The following is a 9,477-nucleotide window of genomic DNA, read 5'->3' as shown; positions in this document are numbered from 1 at the left end:
CATTAAGTTAGTATTATGTTTAAAAAATTTAATTTAATATATTATGAAGATAATGACTCAAAATTAAAGTTTAATGGTTAATATTTTTAATGTATTCTAATAATTAATTGAATTGAGATTTATAATTATTTTGATTAAATTAATGAGAATTAACCAATTAAAGATTTTATTCTCAAGTTTACTTATTTTATTCAGTATTGAAAAAGTCTTATTTTCAATGAATTTAATTTAACATGTTAAGAGAGAATAAAAAGTTAATGATTTTAATGTGTTTTGTAAGATAATATCAAGTAATTTCTATTATAAATAAATTAAGGTTTATTTTATTAATTTGAGCTCTTAGAGATTAATTTATTAGGAATGATTAAATTGATTCTTATAAATACTTTGAGTTTAAGTTAATTAATGCTTAAGTATAATTTTTATTATAATTAGTTATTCTATACAAATTGAAATTAGAGTTTTGGTAATAGAAAAATAATGAAAAGTGATATTTAATTTGAATAATTAATATTTTTAGTTTAGACTGCATTTTATAAAATGTGATTAGTATGTTAAAACCCAACTACAAAATCCTTATCGACAATGGATCTTAGTGGCAGCAGCGGTGTTTCCAAGCGATAGAGGTGCGGTTGGTTTTTTCTCCGACAGCGGCTATAATGGAAACAGCTTCTTCTCTCTCCATTCGCGATCCCAACGGTAGCTTCTGATGGTGACTGCAGCGGATATGAACGGTGGCGCTGAAGGGACATGGTGGCAAGGAGCACAGCGGCGGCATTGGGTTCACGGACGGCGGTGGTGGCAACTAGCTTGAGTGCGACGACTCTTCTCTGTATCGTTCCAATTTTATCGGATGTCTCCGTTTCTGTTTTAAACGATGTTTGTGTTGTATTAGTTACTTTTTTCCTCGCCTTTATCTTTACAAGTTTTATAAGAGAGATAGGATTCTGATTATGTAATGCTTGTGTAGGATTCTGATTATGTAATGCTTGTGAAATTAATAATATGTATATATATGTATTCTTGTGAGTATTACAATTTGTAATGTATGAATGTAAGTTTTGAAAAAAAAATGGTTTAAGTTTTAAACAGTCTCCTATTTTAGTATTAAATAAGTTTAGAGTCGTCGTAATATCCAAGCTATCAGAGTTGCGCAGCCGGAAGCATGACGTTCTGATAATGAGGGTGTTACAAATGGCTTGGAAATTGATAGGAGGATGATGGTGCTATCTGTGGTGAATGAAATGAAGGAGCATCTTAAGAGAGTTGAATTGCTTCTGATTTTTATTTGTATGTTAATTGGGTTAAATCTGGCTTTGAATATGTTTTATTTGGCTAAGTAGGTGGATAGTATAAAATTTAAGAGTTTAACAATAACACTTTGTTACTTTGTAATGTTGACATCATTGTAATTGAGATGAATTATTCTTCTGTGAACGAATTAATCATGAATGGATGCTGTTTTATTCTTGTTCTGTGAATGAATTATTGTTGTTGTGATGTGAACAAACTATATAAAAGATAATGTTGTCTTTAAAAATGGTTGTAACAACAGGGTTGAATATAGCAAAATTCTATCCTAATTCCATTCTAATTGACAAGTTATAATATGTAATAATATTACAGATATTTTGTTTAGCACTAATGCTTAAGAATTCAATGCTCAAGGTCGTAAAACATAAGCTCCATTGTTCATAGGAGAGTCATATAATCCAAATTAGACACAACAAAGTATCACTAACATAACATGAAAATAGAAAACATAATTGTTCATAGTAATATACTTCAGATCCAAAATAACACTAACATCTTACAGAAAATTAGGATAGTACTAACGTCTCACAAAAAATTAGGACAGCACTAAGTCACTAACATCCCATAACATAAAAATAGAAAACATAAATATTCAGAGTAATATACTTCAGACCCAAAATAACAATAACATCCAACTGAATAACCAAGAATCTCATATCGCTTCTTCTTTTCATTTGTGTATGGCTTTGATGGTGGTAGTCCAGATGACTTTTTTCTCCTCAAAGAGGGGGTGAGCATAAAGCCTCTGAACCTGTTCTGGGTGGCTAGACTTACTGCTGCGATAATTTTTTTTAGTCACACTTAGTGGCCTAAATGGAGCTGATGTTTGGGCTTGAAAAATGGGTTTAACCATTGAATCTTGTGTCATTGATCCACACCCATTACCTGGGACTGCAACACTCAATAGCCTTGCTGAAATTAGAGCTTTTGACCCAATAGAAAGTCTGACAACAATATGCTTAATCCTAGTTTGAGGAGGGGGTGGTGGTGTAGCTATTGCATATTGGGTAGGAGTTGGTGGTATAGTTGAAGTGACTGCCACTCTTCCCCAAAAGGTGCTGCCTCTTCCTCTTGTAGAAATTGGGTTACCTCTTACAAAAGTAGGTCTGCCTCTCCTTATAGTTGTTAGTGCTGTTGGCTTTGTAGTCACTTGAGATGCTGTTTTTGAGCCAGTTGCTACTGTAACTAAGTTTGATGCTGTTAGTATAGTATCTACAATAGGAGTGGTGCAGTTGTTACAGTGGTCCCATTATTGATAGCGCTCTAGATCATTTTGGCAATTAGTTAAAAAAAGTTATATAAATTTAGATCCAACACTTTATAAACAACAAGTTAAGTTAAATTGCACTCTTTACCTCTTTAGGCTGATTTTGTGGATAATTTTGAGTGTGTTGTTCCTCATCTGCAACATAGACAGCATATGTAGCCTCCATAGTATCCTCCTAATTTACTTCTTTCTCTCTAGCTTCTTCCTCATCAATATCTTGCATCGCAATTGCTATTTCAGTTAGTTTCTCTGGACAAGTTCTACTATTATGTCCAACCTTACATAGACATAAACAATGAAGTAATTCAGCATTTACATACACACAAATAGTTCATTTATATTTTATAAATAGAGGTTAATTAAACATTTTGTTTGACTTACCCTATTACAAGTTTGACATGTTATCTTGCCATATCTTTTCTTGGCATTATATTGGCTCCTAAAACATTGCTCTGTGATGTCCTTGGCCTTCTTCTTTGTAGGCCTATCAATAGGCCTCTTGTATGGAGGAGGGATACATGGCAACTCTTCATGTTGCTTCCAATACTCTTGACTTGGTATGCTATTAATGTGAAACTGACAAGTCCTATCGTATGCCTCTATGATGAGTTTGTGATAGACATAATTTTCAGGCTTTTCATTCTTTCTTTGGATTACTGCAATTCCATGACAGTATGGTAGTCCAGTGAGTTGCTACTTTCTACATGAACATGTTCTCTCCCATATGCTCGCTCTCACTCTATGTTGTCACTTTCTAATTTCAAATTGGCTGTGCTCATCATTACCAACCCATTGTGCTTCCCAATAGTTAGCTTGTCTTTTCTCCTTTTCTAGTCTACTGATTTGTACAGGAGCCAGCTTTTCAATGTAGGCCATTAGTGCATCTTTGTTAGTAGCTATTGTCTTCATGATGTAGAACTTAAACTTCTCAAGTATTGTCAAAATATTCTTTCCTCACATACCCACAATTGTGAATTAAAAGACTCACAATTGTTGCTTGTCAGATTATCTACCTTTGGCCACTTAGAAAACCTTGATCTCAACCATTGTTCTTGCTCAAAATTTGACAAATACTCCCACACTTGTGTATTGATCCTTTTCACATTGGCCATGGCATCATTGAACTCCTAATCAGTGGTTGCTTTCGCACATTGCCAAAATGCTCCTTTTAGCTCTTTATCCTTCCATCTCTTATTCAGGTTTTCTCCACATGTGCATACAATAAAATATGTGCTTAACACCCAGCATGACATCCTATAATGCTGGTATTAGTCCCTACGTTGAAGAGTAGATTCAATAATTAGAAGATATTCATGCAATGATATAAAAAATCTAACATGACAAAAAAAAGTTCATAGTGCATATTACCTTTTGCTGGTCAGACATAAAAATCTATTTATTATCATTATAGTCTCTTATGTCGATATGTAATTTCTCAAGAAAGAATTTCCAATTTTTTCTAATCTTTGCATTCACAACCCCATATGCAATTGGAAACAGTTAGTTGTTGTTTACATCCTGAGAAACGGTTGTTAGAAATTTTCCTCCAAAGTAACATTTTAGAAATATCGCATCCAATGTAATAAAGGGTCTACATCCTGCTTTAAATTCATTATTGCAAGCAGCCAAATAAATATACAAGTTTCTAAACTTTGGCAACCCATCTGGCTATGGAGTAGTCTCTATGTTTATTCTTAACTCAGGATTAGCTTTCATTATTTCATACCGATAGTCTCCCAGCCTTAGGTATTGATCCTTCTCTGTGTCTTCAATGACATCTTTTGCCTTTTTCATAGTCCTATACATCATCATTTGATTAACCGAAATGTTATACTCCACCTTAAATCATTCATGTGTCTCTTTCTGTAATATGTTGGGATGGATTCTGAGTCTTAACACCATCTCTTCAGCAACCTAAGAACATGTGATTGACTTATTTTTGTTGTTTCTCGGACAAGAATGTCCATCTACAAATATTTTAATATGAAATGATGCTGGATAGTTGGTCTTGGTATAGTAACACAGCCAAGGCAGTCGGGGTCATAGCATATCATCCTGCATCTCTTCTTCTCATTCCTAATATAGAATACATGTCTCCTAATTTGTATGTTGTACTTTTGCACTACTGCTTTGAAGTGGTCCATGGTCTCGAACTTCATGTTCAACTCTAGAGTAATTTTTCCATACGGTGTCTTGGTGTTATGTTGAGAAAATATAGGTTCCGCTTCATCATCAAATCCAGAAGGGCTACATAGTTCTTTAAACTCGTATTGATATATTTCAGGTCTATTGTCTCCATCTACTCTATTTGGGTTAGACACCTCTATCCTTGGTGCTTCGTTGTATTTTCCAAGAACAATTCTTTGTCCAAACGGTTGAGGTCTTAGATAATTTCTTCTTATGTTTGGATTTTCATCTATTTGTGTAACATCATCTGTTACAAAATCAGTTAAGAAAGGTAAGTATCTCCTGCAACTTGTGCAATGATACAACATGTTTTACAGCAATGATACAATATTTACTGAGATATTATCTTAGTAAATTACAGAAATAAAAGGTTTACCTGTTGTATTTTCTGTAACAATTTTCTCTATCATCATATCATCCACAATTGGCTGGTCCAAATTAGTACCTTCATTAGCACATGAGAAGTATTTTGATTGTGGTCTTTGTTGGCATTATCTTATCAGCATCATTAGCATCATTCTCATATATGACTTCATTTACTGTCTTAGCTTATTCAGATTCACTAGTCATTCTTTGTTGGGTAAATCACTTGGTGGTGATCTTGGATGCCTCTTTCTAACTTTCTTAACACCCTTCTCTGGAGTTAATGCCATTTCAGTGCCATTATTCCCATTCACTTCATTTACAGCTTCATTCATAGCACCAATCACACCTTCAATCAACTCATTGACCTCAATAGTGGCCTCATTCACAATTCATTCACCATATTCACTTCAACAGCATCTTCATTCTCCTTATCATTAATCTCACCAACTACCTTATTAGTAACTTCATCTTCGTGCACATTATTAGCAGGTGGATTGATTTTATACACACTCTCACTACTACCATCAGAGACCATATCTTCGTCAATAATGTCGGAGTTGACATTAATAGGGTAATCAAAATAAAGATGGACAGTGTTGTCATTCTTCATAGCTCTCTCGCATATCCTCATAACTTCAGCATCCGTCCTAAACACTCTCAAATCCTTAGCTAAATCTAGATCAGGTTCTAACCAATAAACTGTAGTATATCTAGAGTAACCCAAGTATATAAATAAACTTTCAACAAAAAATAAATTGCATGTCTCCACATCCACCCTATGTATCTCAATTACTAAACTCTCTTTGTATGTCATATTATCTTTCCCACTCCTTTGCAAGGAACCCATGTGATGATACACAAATATAACTAGACGATCCATCTAAAAAATAGTAGAAGGATGATGGAATGAATAAACCAGAAGTTATAAGAGCAAAAAACAAACAACAAAGATGGTGAACTACTAAAACAATCAAAGTCATCATAAGATTGTCCACAGAGGCAATACATAAAACCATGGAATGAAGCATAACCTACCTCTTCGTAATGTCGTTCACAACGAAGAGTGGAGTCGCGATGATGCCTCTTGCAATCCCTTGCACTTGAAGTTCCAGATTCGACAATATTTCTCACATGCTTTTGTTCTCTTTCGTGCCAAGATCGACTTCCACAACGTCTCTCACTCTCTACGTGACCTTTCAATTTCGCTCGTAGTGAAAAGATGGGAGATAAACTTAGTCACAGTAACTAGTAATAAGGGTAGCTAATTAGGGCTTAGGGAAAATTCAATTGATTTAGGAAAAATCCAATTGAATTAGGAATTTTTTAAGTAGGATGATCATTTATTTAATTAAAAATTCTAGCTCAAAACAAACTTGTCTTGTCAGTAAAAATCGGTGGCCAACTTAGCATCGTTCTCATCGGAACTGTGCTCCGGCGAGTATGAGAACACGCTTGTCAAATCGTAAAATCATTCAAGCTAAGTACCATTTTATTAATAACAAAAATCAGATACCATTTTATCAGTATAAAAAATTTTCGAGTACTAATTTGATATTTACCTCATAATATATAGATAAACTAACAAAACTGAAAAATCATATCATCGTATCATCAAGTGTATGTGCATGCATATATGGTCTTTAATTAGTGCTATATCACCCAGCTACCAAATTGCATGCCATATATGCATGCATATTATTGCATTTCGTAATAATGTGACAAATTAAACTTTTCATGAAATACAAATTTTCATTGCTGCTATAGCTATTTTTTTAATATGAAAAATAAACTAATTAAATCTCTAGTTTCTTAATTGATATCACTGATGCGCGTCATTCACATTGACGTAGTAGGGTTTATTAGAAGCATAATAATGTGTGTTGAACGTTCTAAATAAACATGGCTTTTTATTAATTTGAAGTTACAGTATGTATATGTGAGTAGTTATTTATTTGCTTTGCATCTGAACTTCATAATTGTGGCATCTACCTCTTTGTATATGTTGTTATTGACTCTCCATCACACCTAACTAACCATATATTTATGAGTGCTATATATCCCACCGCAAGAGTGGTTCATTTCATTTGGAAGCTTACCCAATTCTTATTACGGATTATCAAATAATTAAACAATATTGAAAGAGGAAAGTATTACTTTTTAGTTCTTTATCAAATGTCTTATTTTTATTTCCAAAGGTTTTAAATGAACCTAATGTTATCTTACTATCAAATATGAGTGAAATATTTAAGATCGTTAGTGCTTGTAATTGAAAGTGTTATTATTAATTAAGTTTCATACCCTAATATGTATGAATATTTTAATATTATGATTTTGGAACTAAGAAAAAAGATAACCATGTTTACGACTTTACGTTAATTGTTAAAAGATATTAACTAGAAATTACTCGATAAATAATATAAGTTAGTTGACAATGAGACTAATATAGTGGCACGGTGCACCGACAATGACTTAACCATACTTAACTAATTATATTGTTAGTGTACATATATATTATTACGGATATGACATGATATGAGACATGTTAACACACAAATTTTAAATTTTTATAAGACACAAAAATATAATATAATATATATAAAATATAAAGTATTTTTAAATAAGTTATAATTATATTTTGATATTTTATTGATATTAAAATATAAATTAATTTTTAATTATTTTTAATATTTTTTTAATTATATAAAATATTTTTATTTTAATAAATAATAATATATATTTTTTTAAATTTATTTTAAAAATACATATTAAGAATAAGATTGAACACACAGATACGTAAAAGTATTTAGATGTATCTAAATGTATTTGAAAAAAAATTTGTTTTTCTATTAATTAAGATATACATGTGTCGAATAAGTGCCAATAAATATTGAATATAAAATGTGTTCGATATAGTAAAGTGTCTGTACTTTATTTTTAATGAATTAACAAAATTAAGTCTATTAAAAATATTTTAGGATAAAAATAGATTATTTAGGATAAAAGATTTTTTTTAAGTGTTATTATGTTAGAGATAAAACTGAAATTTGGCGTAAAGATTAGAAGTTGAAAGCAAACACTTGTCATAATTATCAATTATACGAAGCATGTGAACAATTTAATTTGGCACTCATGGCAATGCTATATAACGCAATATAAGTAAGTGAACTCAATTATTACTCATATTATTAGAGTCAATAAAAAGTAATATGAATTGTGAATTACTCTCTCTATATATATATAGTCTTTAAAATTTTTTAAGCTAGCTTTTGAAAAAGAGACAGAAATTAAAAGACAAAAATTAAAATAAATCTCAGTGTTATATTTGGTATAAAGTGAAAACAAATACTGAAATAAGAATAAAGTTCTAATTTAATTTATACAAAAAATAAAATTGAAATTAATTAATTGAAATGAGAATATTTTAGATATAAAATGTTATTAAAATTTTAGTCTTTATTTCTAAAAATTTCAGTTTACTATGTCTCTATTTTTTGGAGAGACTTTGTTAAGTAGACAATGACTTTTGTGAACAATATGAACAATGGATGACCCAATAAATTTAAAAGTAAAAATACATTACACCCTCAAATTACCCACCTAAATCTTAATATTAGAAATCAATCATCTACACACCTAATGAATTGAATATCCAATATATCCATTGTTCATATTGTTTAATATTTTTATTATTTACTTATACTTTTTTTTTGGAGATACTGAAATCTTGGGGACAAAAACTGAAATTTTAGTATCAATTTCTAAGTCAATAAGCATGTTATTGAATTCCAGTCTCTCAATCTCCATTCTAATACGTTAAAACAAACGCTACCTAAGTGCTGAAACTAAAGAAGTCTAACAAAAAATGATCAAAAGCTAAGCTACCATTGTATATCTTTTTCAAAGACGGGTGTAATAACTAAGTTTTTCACCAAAAGATAAAAGAATTGAGCCTTTAATGTAATTATATGAATTGATGATGGATAGGAAAATCATGGATGCACCTCAAAGCACAAGTCATCACCAAGACATATTTAGCTCAACTAACCAAAAATGCTAATTAACACAATGCTACCTACCTAAGTACCAAAGGAACATTGTATTAGTCGTCTTTGTTAGAAAATGAATATTGAGAGAGAAGAAGGGAAAAAGATAGATAACTGCAAGGAGTAGGATGGAAGAGAAACCAAACAAAAAAGGCATTAAAGTGGGTCACAGTTGAATCTATATCTGGCATACCGTACTCCAAAAAAGAGTAATGCACACCAACATTTGACGCCCATTTAAAACCTCATCCTTTGGCTTGGAGGTACTATAAAATCCCAATTAGCTCAGGCCTTTTTGTG

The sequence above is a fragment of the Arachis ipaensis genome, chromosome B03 (assembly GCF_000816755.2).
Source record: "Arachis ipaensis cultivar K30076 chromosome B03, Araip1.1, whole genome shotgun sequence".
NCBI classification, from domain to species: domain Eukaryota; kingdom Viridiplantae; phylum Streptophyta; class Magnoliopsida; order Fabales; family Fabaceae; genus Arachis; species Arachis ipaensis.
The sequence above is the reverse complement of the archived record's forward strand: the minus strand, read 5'-3'. Positions refer to the sequence as shown.